This window comes from Rhincodon typus, unplaced genomic scaffold, assembly GCF_021869965.1.
Source record: "Rhincodon typus isolate 14 unplaced genomic scaffold, sRhiTyp1.1 hic_rhity00000752, whole genome shotgun sequence".
Taxonomy (NCBI): domain Eukaryota; kingdom Metazoa; phylum Chordata; class Chondrichthyes; order Orectolobiformes; family Rhincodontidae; genus Rhincodon; species Rhincodon typus.
The window spans coordinates 31388-45815 of record NW_025966390.1 but is presented as its reverse complement, the minus strand read 5'-3'; the positions used below and the strand labels follow the sequence as shown (position 1 = coordinate 45815).

Here is a 14428-nt window from a genome sequence, read left to right as displayed (position 1 = left end):
ACTGGGCTAACTCTCCCCTTGCACTGGGCTAACTCTCTCCCCCAGCGAATCTCGCCATCGTTAATGCTGGAAGGAGCCGACTCTGTTGCCGCCGCCACCGCACATGCTCAGGAGGCCGTGCCTGCTCTCGGCCTGCCAAAGTTGCCAAAAAGGGCTTTTAAGGAGAAAGGAAATAAAAATAGAAAAAGAACAAAAGGTAAAAAAGAAAAAGTAAAAAGAAGAAAGTAACAAACAAAGAAAGCAGGCGGAAGCAGATGAGGCCCAGACCAGGAGCTAGGAAACATCTTGTCAACCACCATCTTGGCCACATTGCTCATCCATCCAAACCGTTCGTGTTAACATTAACCATGCTCCTGTTTATGTAAATCAAACTCCCAAATGTTTTCCCACCAGGATCCTGTGTCAAACCTGGAAAGATGTACTGAGTATGATGTGATGGGGGAGGGGTGTCAGACATATTGGAGCGGGGTTTTGAGAAGCAGAGCTTGCTACAGGAGAAACAGGTGTGGAGCAGAGAGGAGACTTCGTTGTTCTTTAAAAGCACGTAAAGCCTAACAGTTTTAACAGGGAGTATCCACTCACCGTCGCATCAGAGAGATGTACAGCACAGAAACAGACCCTTCGGTCCAACTTGTCCATGCTGGCCAGATATCCCAATCTGACCTAGTCCCATTTGCCAGCACTTGGCACATATCCCTCTAAACCCTTCCTATTCATATACCCATCCAGATGCCTTTTAAATGTTGTAATTGCACCAGCCTCCACTGTTTCCTCTGGCAGCTCATTCCGTACACACACCACCTTCTGCGTGAAAAAGTTTCCCCTTTATGTCCCTTTTAAATCTTTCCCCTCTCGCCTAAAATCTATGGCCTCTAGCTTTGGACTCGCCCACCACAGGGAAAAGACCTTGGCTTTTCACCCTATCCATGCCCCTCATCATTTTAGAAGCTTCTATAAGGTCACCCCTCAGCCCTCGATGCCCCAGAGAAGAAAGCCCCAGCCGATTCAGCTTCTCCCTATAACTCAAACCCTCCAGTCCAGGCAACATCTTGGTCAATCTTTACTGCACCCTCTCAGGTTTAACAACATCCTTCCTGTCGCAAGGAAACCGGAATTGTGAGCAATATTCTAAAAGTGGCCTCACCAATGTCCTGTACAGCCGCAACATAACATCCCAACTCCTATACTCAATGTTCTGACCAGTTTTACCAGTAACACTCCCCTCACCAGTTTTATTGGGGAGTGACCCCTCACCATTTCTAGTGGACAGTGTAAAACCAGTAGGGGACATGAATTCTATTCCTCCTAGCCACTGGGAACAATCTGCTTCTGTTTCTTCTCTTTAAATTTTAATCATTTGCATTATATCACCTTAAAATGTGCATTGCTCTGACAGAAAGGATGCAAGTCCTGATTTTAACTCAGTAGGCTGCAGTTCCAGGAGTAGGACCTTTTAAGCCTGCTCTGCCATTTAAAGGAAACATGACCCATTTGTGACTGACCTCCATATAGAGAACTTGATCTTTCCCAGGAATATCACTAGCTAATAAAAATGTCATTCTCAGTTTAAAATTAACAATTGATTTATATGAATTGCAGCTACCAGAACAGGGTTACAAACTCCTACCAGACCAGTTACAGATCTGTTTCCTAGTGTCACTCCTGAAAGATCAAGCTCTAAATTTTGGACGACCAGGCACCAACATTGCAGAGCACGTTCCATAGGCACTGGCCACATGTAACCCATGTCCATAGACATTGGCATCCGACATGTGCCAGCCTCTAACAACCTTCTTGGCAAATCTCCAGTTACCCACAGAGTGTGCCCTGAGATGTTGGTGCCCCACATGTGGGTCTTTTGGTGCAAGTGGTTAGTTGAAATGTCAGGTACTCTCTCTGGTTTTCTTATCGTGTTTTTCTGATGTCTTGACTAGTTTGCCGAGTCAGTAACATGGGAGGCTGTATGTTGAAGAGGTGCGTTGTGCATTAGCAAGGCAGTTAGCAAATGGTAATGCCCATCAATGGGCACACTGCCGATGCCTAGTTAGAATCTCAACACCTGTGCCTGGGCCTGCACCAGCAATTATCTCTGTATTCTGCAGCAAGAACACCATGGCTTCAGGGTCACACACCCAGCTCAGGGACTGGGCAAGGTTTGTCACTTGTTGGCACAGTTCTCACTCACTATGACCTGATCTGGATGCGCGCAGCATTCCTGCCTTACATTGCTTTGCCCATTGGTGCTTTTCCCCCACACAGCCAGAGATGCCAGGCTGCATATTTACTGCTGTCTTGTAGTGCCATTTAGCACAGACACAAAGCCAGGAGGCTTGTCCTAGTTGTCAGACAGTCAAGGGAAATAGGCTCCTCTCATGGCATCCCAGCACAGTCAGTCAAGGGCAGACTCGAATACTAGTCCATGGCCCGCTCGGGGCAGTCAGAGTCAGGATTCTCTGCCCGTAAGGGGTGAGGAGCTGAATATCAGGCAGCACTGCAGCCTTCTTGAGTCTTTCTGTGGTATTATGGACTCTTTTACTCCCGGAATGAGAGAGATAGAGGCAGGGATTACAGGAACTGTAAGTAGGTGGCACAGCTATTGCTGTTATAGGTGGCAAGGCATCCTGAACAATTGAGTAGGCAGTGCCGAGGGAATACAGAGTTAGTGGAGTCAGGGGTTGGGGTGGGTTGAGGGCAAAATATGGCAGGCGATAATGAGAGTGGCAGAGCACAAACCTTGGTGGGAGGTGGGGACAGTAGCAGAGAGAGAGTAAGTGTGAGGAAGCATAGAGAAGATGGTATGGAGTGAAGAAGGACATTGACTCTCTCGCTTTGTGCTGGACAGTCCTCTAGATGGGCTGAGCCTGCTTTCACCCGAGTGGCAACCTGGGACCAGGATAGCATGGTGTGATGGCATGGCCTCCACTGCTGGTCCTAAGGGAAGAGGAAGACCACCCTGCCCAGCACAACCTCCAGAGCTCTGCCCACACAGGGAGGTGCCAGTTCCTCCTGTCTGCTGTGTCTTGGGCAAAGGTCAGGAACAGCACAGCTCCACACTGTCTGGATGCACAACAGCTTCTTTTAGATGGTGCAAGGGATGCTGGTGAATTCTGGGATACCCACTGAGTGGTGGGTTGTTCCTGAAACGGTACGTGATAAGACAGGGCTGGAATCTGTCTTGACAGACCATGGCGGAGGTAGGTAATTAAAGAGGCGAGTTTGGTAAGATGCAATGAGAAAGCTCGCCAGGCCTCATGGTGAGAAATCCGCCAAAATGCATAACACTGCTTGGACTTGGTCCAAAAAAACATAAGAATCAGTTCTTACCTGTCTAGTCCCTTTAATACCTCAAAAACTTCAATTAAATCACCCCTTACTTTTCTAAATTTCAGAGATCACAGCCTTGATTTGTGTCTTTCCTGGAGTTTTAACCTTTGCAATCCGGGTATCATTCTACTAAATCTAGACTGCAGTCCTTTCAAGTTCAACATATCCTTCATAAGGTACAGGGCTCAGAACTGCTCCCAGTGACTCCCAGGTGTGGTCTCACCATGGCTTTGCATAACTAAAGCACAAACTCTATTTGACTATATTGTAGACCTCTTGGTATAACTTCTTGATTTTGACTTTTAATGGTTTGTACAAATGGACTGGAAAGTCTGTGAACCTCCAACAATTGTAGCTTTCCGTGGTTCACAAAAAGATCCTGTTCAATTCTTCTGGACATTCAAAGTGGATGTTTTCATATTTTCCAAAATTGAAATCCATTGGCCACAATTTTGCGCATTCATTTCATTTATCTAAACCTCTTCGTGGTTCAATTTTTCATCTACATGCTATACAAACCCACCTATCGTTACAACATCAAAAATTTAAATTTGTGGCTTTCTGTTCCATTGTCTAAGTTGTGGCATATCCTGTTGATTAGAGTAACATGTCCATTATCTCACACTGTCCCCTTTGTTATATCCAATTTCCTCATTGGGTCCATAACTTGTTGCCAGTTCCATTTGTTTTCGCTTTAGCAAACAGTCTCTTATGATGCACTTCATAAAATGCCTTCTGGAAGTCCATATCAATAATATCCATAAACATGAATCAGGAGAACTTTGGAATATTGTTACAAAAACTGCAATTGCTGCAGAAACTCAACAGGTCTGGCAGCATCGGTGGAAAGAAAGCAGAGTTATCGTGTTGAGTCCAGTGACGCTTCTTCAGAACTGGACCCAAGATGTTAATTCTGCTTTCTCGCCACAAATGTTGCCAGTCCTGCTGAGTTTCTCCAGCAATTGTTGTTTTGTTTCCAGATCTCCAACAGTTCTTTGTTTTATTTTTGGAAAATCATAATTAGGGGATTGACAATGTTCTCAACTACTTCCTTTAAAAGCTTTCCATGGTTCACAAAAAATCCGATTCAATTCTGTTAGAGATTCAAAATGGATCACCTCATATTTTCCAATATTAAAATCCATTGGCCACAATTTTGCACATTCATTTAATCTATCAATATCTCTTTGTGATTTATTTTTCATCTGGTGAAACTCCTCTGGTCCTCAGTAACTGTCACCCTTCAGAACAAAGAACAAAGAACAAACAAAATTACAGTACAGGAACAGGCCCTTCTGCCCTCCAAGCTTGCACCGACATGCTGCCCATCACAACTAAAACCCCCTACCCTTCCAGAGACCGTATCCCTCTATTCCCATCCTATTCATATGTTTGTCAAGACGCCCTTTAAAAGTTACCATCGTATCTGCTTCCTCTACCTCCCCCAGCAGAGAATTCCAGGCACCCACCACTCTCTGTGTAAAATATTTGCCTCGTTAATAACCTTTAAACCTTGCCCCTCGCACCTTAAACCCACGGTCCCTGGTAACTGAATCTTCCACCCTGGGAAAAAGCTTCTGACTGTCCAATCTGTCCATGCCCTTCATAACCTTGTAGACCTCTATCAGGTCGCCCCTCAACCTCCGTCGTTCCAGTGAGAACAACCCAAGTTTCTCCAACCTTTCCTCATAGCTAATGCCCTCCATACCAGGCAACATCCTGGTAAGTCTTTTCTGTACCCTCTCCAAAGCCACCACATCCTTCTGGTAGTATGGCGACCAGAATTGAACACAATATTCCAAATGCAGCCAAACTAAAGTTCAAGAAAGCTGCAACATTACCTGCCAATTTTTAAACTCAATGCCCCGGCTGATGAAGGCAAGCATGCCTTATGCCTTGTTGATTACCTTCTCCGTCTGTGTTGCCCCTTTCAGTGACCTGTGTCCCTGTACACCCAGATCCCTCTACCTATCAGTACTCTTAAGGGTTCTGCCATGTACTGTATATTTTCCATCTCCAACCTTTGTGTCATTGGCAAACTTACTTATCAGTTACATTCTCCTCCAAATCATTTATATATATTACAAACAGCAAAGGTCCCAAAACTGATCCCTGAGGAATGCCACTCGTCACAGCCCTCCATTCAGAAACGCACCCTTCCACTGCAACCCTCTGTCTTCTATGACTGAGCCAGTTTTTTATCCATCTTGCAAGCTCACCTCTGACCCCGTGCGACTTTACCTTCTATATCAGCCTGCCATGAGCGACCTTGTCAAAGGCCTTACTGAAGTCGATGTAGACAACATCCACTGCCCTACCCTCATCGATCATCTTCATCACTTCCTCAAAAAACTTGACCAAGTTAGTGAGATATGACCTCCCCTTCACAAAACCATGATGCCTCTCGCTAACATGCCCACTGATTTCCAGGTGGGAATAAATCCCATCTCGAATATTCCTCTCCAATAATTTCCCTCCCACTGACATAAGGCTCACCGGCCTGTAATTAGCTGGATTATCCTTGATACCTTTCTTAAACAAAGGAACAACATTGGCTATTCTCCAAAAGTCTGGGACCTCCCCTATAGCCAGTGAGGATACAAAGATTTCTCTCAAGGCCCCAGCAATTTCCTCCCTTGCCTCTCTTAGTATTCTGGGGTATATTCCATCAGGCCCTGGGGACTTGTCTACTGGAATGTTTTTCAAGACCCCCAATACCTCCTCCCTTTTGATCTCAACATGACCCAAACTATCTACACACCCTTCCCCAGACTCATCATCCACCAAGTCCTTCTCTATAGAGAATACTGATGCAAAGTACTCATTTAATACCTCACCCAATTCCTCTGGCTCCACACATAAATTCCCTTCCCTGTCCTTGAGTTGGCCGACCCTCTCCCTGGCTACCCTCTTGCTCTTTAGTCTTGGGATTTTGCTTAATCCTGTTGGCCAACGACTTTTCATGACCCCTCTTAGCCCTCCTGATTCCTTGCTTAAGTTTCTTTCGACCTTCCTTGTATTCCACCCTTGCTTCGTGTGTTCGCAGCCCTCTAGCCTTGATAAATGCTTCCTTTTTCTTTTTGATTAGGCTCACAATATCTCTTGTTATCCAAGGTTCCCTGAACTTGTCATACTCATCCTTCATCCTTAAAGGAACATGTCAGTATTAGTACAGGGAGTTTTGCTGTAACGCATTTCATTAACATGAACTGGCTGTAACACGTTTGATGAATAGTGGACGCTGTTTGGATAATGTGAACTTTCTACTGTACAAATATAGCGATTTTTTACAGCAATTTCCCTCTACCACAATTTTCTGTGGCAATTTTCTACAGCGTGATTTTCTACAGCACAAAGCTGCACAAGAACACCTATGTTCTGTCTGTAAAAATGACCCTGAGCTCCTCACACACCACCGTGTTCCCTCGCAAAAACATCTCTGTCTCTGGCTTACTACAGCGAGGCACAGTATAAACTGGACGAACAGCATCTCATCTTTTGCTTGGGGGCCTGACAGCCTTCACGACTCAGTCTCGAGTATAATAATTTTAGAGCATGATCACCTTTTCTATTACCTACCCCCACACATCCTAGTTGCTATCATGAAATGGATTGCTTTCAGCACAGCAACCCATTCTCAATTACCCATAGTCCCTACCATCACCTATATCTAGCTTCTCTGTGAAATAAAAGAAACATCTGTGGATGCTGGGGACCTGAAATGGAAACAGAAAGTGTTGGAGAAACTCAGCAGGTCTGGCAGCATCTGTGGAGAGAAAGTAGAGTTAACATTTCTGAGTCCAGTGACTCTGACTGAGGAAGGATCACTGGACTCAAAACATTAACTCTGCTTTCTCTCCACAGATGCTACCAGACCTGTTGAGTTTCTCCAGCACTTTCTACATTGTTGGTGTCAATTCTCCAACATCTGCGGTTCTTTGTCTATCTCTGTCACTTTCTCCTTCTCCCACACAAAGTAACCTGTGAACTCTGCTTCAGTGATAGCCGTAATGTCTCCAGTGACCTATCGGAAGCCGTGCAATAAGCCCCTCCTCTATAGCTGGGCCAAACTTATTGCTGCCACCTGCTGGCAACTCTGGCAACAGTCTGTGCCATCAGTCCTGGATGGCTGATGCACAGTACCAAGGAATGGATATAAATTGAGGATTTTGTCACATACCTTCCAAATTGCCAAGCAATTACATGTATTTCCTCATACCAGACAATGTGCTCATGGAATTCTGCATTGTGCAACAACATCCCCCTCAATGCACAATATCCTGCCTATAGCAAAACACCCTCTACACAATTCATCACACTCTCCAGTCTCACCACATGTACAGATGTGGAAATTGTGCCACCCCCATTCTCACATTCAGACTCTGATATATATTAAGAATTATATCACTCAGCCTGACCCCTATCTGTCCCTACGGTGTATATCCCAGCAATGTGAAAAACAACCATTCACCAGCTTTCTGTATCCGATCAAATTTCCTATCAACGCTGTCTCTTTGAGCTTCATTTTACTTAGGCAGTATATTATGTAGCATTTAATAAATGTCCCTAAATTCCATTTACACAACTCCCTTTGTTCATTCTTGAAGATTTGTCACATAAGAGGCTGAATCTTTTCTTTGCTAAGTGTGAGTTGTGTTGAATGTCTTGGGTTTATTTTTCCACTGTGAGGCTTCACAAGGTTTCTCACCACATTGTGCCACACTCACTTCGTTAATTATCTATCTCGCCCCTTCGTCATCCATCTCATCCGATTTCTGCCCCATCTTACCATCTGCGATCCTTGAACAATCCGTCACTGCCGAGATATCTCAGGATTGACTGACATCCTTGGTGCCTGTGCCAACTTTAAAAGCCTACTGAGCACCCAGGCATACTGTGCCAGTCCGGAGCTGCCCTGCACTGTTCCTGACATTTGTCTTGGGTATGGTAGACAAAGGGGGCATTTGGCTCTGGATTTTGCGGCCTGGGTCCTGGAGGTCTTACTGGATGGGGTGGGTGCAGAGATGGGATGTCCCCCAAGACTGGCAGCGAAGGGCATGACTCCAGACTGTGCCAGCCTGGTCTAATTTTGCCATCTGAGTCAGTGCAGTCTCAGCCACGTGGAGGAGCACATGGTTAGAAGGTCAATGACCATCTCCCTTCCAATGGTTGATCCTCAATCTGCCTCTGCTACTGTATCCATCTCCCACCAGGGCACATGTCCTATCCCTCTCACTATTGCCTGCAGCACCTTCCCTCATTCTCTATCCCCAACCCCAACCCCCATTGCCACAAGCCCTGCATGCCCTCTGTGCTGCCAGTCACTCATTCCTCACCTGCAGCAACAGTAACAGCTGTGCCATCTGCTTTCATCTCCCTTAATCCTGCAAGGAGGAAAGCAGCCCTCAATAGGACAGAAAGAGATGGGCTTCCCAACACGTTCACCTCCTCACCCCATGTCGAGAGCGTCCTGACTCTGACTGCCCCCTAGTGGCTGACTGACTGTGTCCTAACCCCTGTGTCAGAGGGTGCCCTTTACTTACTGTGCCAGGAGCCCCTGACAGAAAGCTATCGCCCTTGGCTTGACTGAGGACTGCTAGCATCCATGAGAAGCTTCCTACTTCAGTCCCTAATTGGTCCTTCCATTCCCTTCACTATTTGTTATTGTTTTGTAGATGTAAGCATAGGAATTAGGATCAAGAGTCGGCCGTTCAACCCCTCAAGTCTGCTCCACCATTCAATGAGATTGTGACTGATCTGACTGTGACCTCAGCACCACTTTCCTGCTCACCCCCAGTTACCCTTGACAGTCAATTTCTAATGGCTGAAACTGTTCTCATCATTTCTGCTGTGGGTGTCATTTCAGCTTCTGTGGGAATGTGCGTTGCTGAATTAAAGCCCCAACATTATTGGATTTCTGAATCACTAAAACTGACTCCAGACACTGCCACCCTCAATCCCCTGCCCATTCAAATTAACAAACCACGAATACATCTGTGCAAATGATCACAGACTCTCCAAGCTCAGAAATGTCTATGAGCACCGATCTATCTCAGTTTAATATTGATACCAATGTCAAAGTAATCTTAAAGGTCTCTTGTTCTAAACTGCACATTCCACTAGAAAATAATGCAGTCAGAAAGCAGGTTATTTGTTAATAATAACATGATGTAAAATAATTGAAATCCCAATAAATCAGGATTAAAACATTCTGAAAACTGCTCTGTATTATACCGTAAATTACTGATTACATTTGGGATGCAGAAAAATTGAAAAAAGACTGGATTTTAAAGTATTTAACCTTGAAAACCATTGATATAAAGTGCAGGAAACATCACTGGGATCACACGAACATTGTACCCAGCAGCACTAAACCCACAAAATCCACAGGGCATAAGAGGCAATGCCTGACCCTTGCCACTTGTGTCACTCCCCACCTCTACCCACTGCACCCCCCTCCCTCCTCCAAACCCAGTCAGGTTTGTTTTTAAGGGACCGGCAGAGGTACTGTCTTTAACAGGCATGTTGAGATATGTTAAACTCAGTGGAGATTAATTACAGTTAAATTCCTGGTGTTTTCTGATAGTTTCCACTGGTCTCATGGTAAAGTGGTGTTGGGAGATTGGCAGAATCCAGTAAACAGCCCATAATTACCATCTCCACACATTGAATGGAGATGAGTAAATGTGAACACAACTCCTGGAAAACAGCAATGTTGCAGGGGGGGGAGCTCTAAAAAGAAGCCATCAGTGGGAGGTTCAGCTGAACAGTATGATCACCATGAGGAGAATAGACCTCAGCAATTTTGGATGAGGGCATTTTGCAGAGAGTGGATGCTGCTAGGAGGTTGCATTTGCCCCGAGGCTTTGATTAGGACTCAGTGGGTGGGAAGAAAGTGGTCTAGGGGTGGTGAAGGTCACAAATGAAATCATTCCTGACCACAGGCCCAACAGCAGCAAATCTCTGAGAACTTAGAGGCCACGGGCAAGCAGAAAATTTCATATTGGCCTTTTCCAATTTGGTCCTATTTTAACATGTAGGTTCTGATTTGAATGGAATCTCTCTTTCCAGTTAGCATTGCTGATTTTAGAATCAAACTCAGCAGCCAGGTTAGAAAAAGGCAAGAATAGGTTTCAGGGCAACTACAGTGTGAGAAATTGTTGATATTTAAAAGCATTATCTCCGAGGTATGTGTCAGTAATTTACTACAGTCACTTATTTCTTTCCAATGCTAATTACAGGCCTGTTGTGTCAGAGTATAAAGCCAAAAGTTTATTAACTACAGGATTCAGAACTTCAAACCTCTGAACAAACTTTGGCGTAAACGCCTTTCCTCGTGAGGTCCGGAATTTTCCTTCACCAAACTACCACAGCCGAAGATTTTTGTTTAGTTTCACAGAATGTGGATGTTGACCGCAAGGCCACCATTTCTTGCTCATTCCTAATTGCCCTGGATGGTGGTGGTGAGCTGCCTTCTTGAACCACTGCAAGTCCGCATTGGGTAGGTACACAAACTGTACTGTTTACGAGGGAGTTCCAGATTTGGGCCCAGCAACAGTGAAGGAACACAGTGACAGAATTCCAAGGTGTGGAACTTTTTTTTCTTTTATTCGTTCTGGGATGTGTGTGTCACTGGCGGGCCGAGTCAGTGCAACTGCAGAAGGTGGTGGTGAGCTGCCTTCTTGAACTGTTGCATTCGGTGTGCTGTAGCATTTCCACATTGGCTATTAGGAAGTGAAACTTGCAAAGGGGGGAACCTGTAGGTGGTAGTTCCTCCCACGGATGCTGTCCACCACATGTTATAGGTCACAGATTTGGAACACGTTGAAGGAGCCTTGGTGAATTTGTGCAATGTATCTTGTAGATGTACAAACACACTGCTGCCATTGGATGCTGGTAGTAGAAGGACTTAATGCTTAAGGTAGTGGATGGTATCTCAGTCAACTCGGCTGCTTTGTCCTGGATGGTGTCAAGTCTCCTTCGTGCTGTTGAAGCTGCATTCATTCAGGCACATGGGGAGTATCGCATCACATTCCTGACTTTTGCCTTGAGGATAGTAGACGGGCTTTGGGGAGACAGGAGGTGATTACTCCTAACCTCTGACCTGCTCTCATAGCAACTGTACTTATATGACTAATCTAGTTCAAACTATGGCCAATTATAACTCTCGCACTGTTGCTAAAGTGGGATTCAGCGACGATAATATTGTTGAACAACAACAGGAGATAATTACATTCCCTCTTGTTGCAAAATGGTCATGGTCTGGCATTGCAGGCAGCATCGGAGGAGCAGGAAAGTTGACGTTTTGGGTCGGGACCTTTCTTCAGATTTCCTCCAGCTCCACACTGTGTTATCTCTGTCTCCAGCATCGGCAGTTCTTACTATCTCTGAGATGGTCTCGCACTTGTGTGGTTGCAAAAATCACTTGTCACTTATGAGCCCAAGGCTGAAAAGCCATTGTATTGCTATATTTGAACATGGATTGCTTCAGTATCTGAGGAGTCATGAACGGTGCTGAACATTGTGCAATTATCAGCGAACATTCCAACTTCTGACCTTATGGTGAAAGGAAGATCATTAATGAAGCAGCTGAAGATGGTTAGGCCTAGGACACTACCCTGAGGAACTCCTGCACTGCAATTAACCAGGAGCAGGGTTACATGTCCCTCTTCAGTACCCTATTTTACCTTGAATTTTATTTTTAATGGTCTAACATGTAACTATGTTGTAAAGACTTAACACTTGTAACAACATGAGGAAGTTTCAAAATGGAATTGATGAAGCAAGTGGGGAAGGTGAGCTCATTGTGGTGAAGTGTGTGGTAGTTTGTGAATTCAGGAACAACACGGAGATTTGAATATTCTTCTCAATGCTGATAGACTTGGAGCAGCAGAGCAGCAAAGAGAGTTGTGGATACAGATACACAGATTATCCATCAGTAAAACAAGCAGGAATTTGTGAAGCCACAGCATGTTGAAGAAATTTGGAGAGGGAAGGAGAATTGAAGGTAGGCTGGCAAAGTTCCACAAACAAAGGAATCAGGCAGGTTCCTTAAATGAAATTATAATAACGAGTTTGAAAAACATGGATCTGGTACCTGAGACAAGCAAGGTGTTAGCATGAGGCTAGGAAGGGAAGTCAGTGATGAGCAGTTCAGAGGATTGGAATATCTGTATAACAGCATTTTCAGGAGTCAAAAACCTGCATTTCTGTCTTTAGAACTGGTTAACATTTCTTTGTGGTTGGGGCCATTTCTCCATTTCTCACTTGGGTCCAATGGTGATGCACTAAATACAGAAGTACAGAAGTTTTCCTTTGAACTGCGTGGTGTCTGAATTGTGTTTTGAAAACTCTGTCAGTCATCCTGCTGAGAAACAAAGGTCTCCTCTGTGCAGCAGTAAGTGATTTCATCGTTTTTCATCTGATTGCTGATCATGTTTGTTCACTGTCTGATGCTAACAGTATGCATTGTCAATGCTTGCCTATATGAGGAATGTATTTGAGAAGATAGGCTACTATACAACCACTTGTAAGAAGTTATTACCTCTTGTAACTGTCCAGGGCTTTTTCGTTCATGAATAATTAAGTATTTGGGATACGTGGCCTTGGGGAAAGTACAGAGGAGATTGACTGGAGTTATACTAAAATTGAGGGATTTCATTAATCTGGAAATGCTGGGATTATTCTCCTTAGGACAAAGAAGGCGGGGAAGATTGAACGAGAGCTTCATAAATTTGAGGATGTTGGAATGTTTGTAAACTAATGTTTGTTATTATTGTCTGATGTGAAATAACATTTTTTGGGGAGGCAGTGGCAAAGTGGTAATGTAATTAGCAATCCAGAATCCCAAGCGAACACTTTGAGGACGTTAATTCAAATCCCATCATGGTAGATGGTGACATTTGAATGCAATTGAACAAATCTGGGTTTAAACCTAATTGAGACTGTGTAACCGTTGCCAACAGTTATAAAAGCCGCATGGTTCACCAGTTAGGGAAGAAAATCTGCCACTCTTATCCAGTTTAGCTTACATGTGATTCCAGACTCGCAGCAATGTGTTTGATGTTTCATTCCCGTGTGGAATGGGCAATAAATGCTGGACTAGGCACATTCCATGAAGAAATATAAAAGATCATTCCAAATCCTCCGTAGGTACTGCTTTAAGGTTTGGTCCTAACCAGTGAAATATGTACCCCTATCCAGTTGCATTTCTAAAGAAGCAGTTAGCAAAATGGCTGAGCGTTCTGTCTGAGCAAGACAGGGTTCTTCATTAGCATTTCCAATTAGGAGTCTGATTTTAATTTAATGGGTACCTGTTGAGTTTCGCAATGTTGAAACTATAGTGATCAGCTATAAAAGACAAGTGCCATTCAGAGCATTTCTTCTGGGTCAGGAAGTGACCCACTAGCATGGCCCTCCCCTACAGCCCCTAAAGAAGTTAGCAACTTCCCTTCAGCTGATTGCATCCTCTCACTGGCCCGTTATCTGTGCATACTTAGAAATGTCCCTCCTTCTTATTGGTTGCCACCTCTTACAGTTTTATTGTGGTTTCAACAATTTCTACACTTGTGTTCTGTGGGTTCAAAAGTCAGGAATGGATACTTCCAATAAATGAAGATTACTGTCCTGTAGACATGTGATAAAAGCACAGGCAACAGCCCAGCGTTGCCTGGAATTAGAGTTACAGTGGAAGGGCAATAGTTTTCATCATTTCAGATGTGGAAACCTTATGAGGCTATAACAGTCAAGGTTAAACTCCCATCAGTTTGCCCTAAGTGAAGGGAGAAGTGATGGTACGGTGATAATATCCCTAAATTGGTAACCCAGAGACGCAGGCTAACGGTCGAGGGTCATGGGCTCAAATTGGTGAAATTAAAATTAAACTAATGAATCTGGAGTGAAAAGGTAGTCTGATGGTGACCACAAAACCATTGCTGCTTGTTACAAAACACTATCAGGTTCACTAATGCCCTTTTGAGAAAGAAATCTGTCATGTGACTCCAGTTCCACAAGTTGGAGACAATAAGGACTGCAAATGCTGGAAGCCAGAGTCAATAGGAGGGAGGTTGGGAAAGCACAGCAGGTCAGACAGCAGAGGAGCAGG

The 14428-nt window shown here is 44.5% G+C and overlaps 1 protein-coding gene across 1 annotated transcript in view; it reads left to right on the top strand.

Annotated features, from left to right (window-relative positions):
- LOC109935114 (adhesion G-protein coupled receptor G1-like) overlaps positions 1–14428 on the top strand; it is a 46990-nt gene that overhangs the window by 1197 nt on the left and 31365 nt on the right. The window lies entirely within an intron of this gene.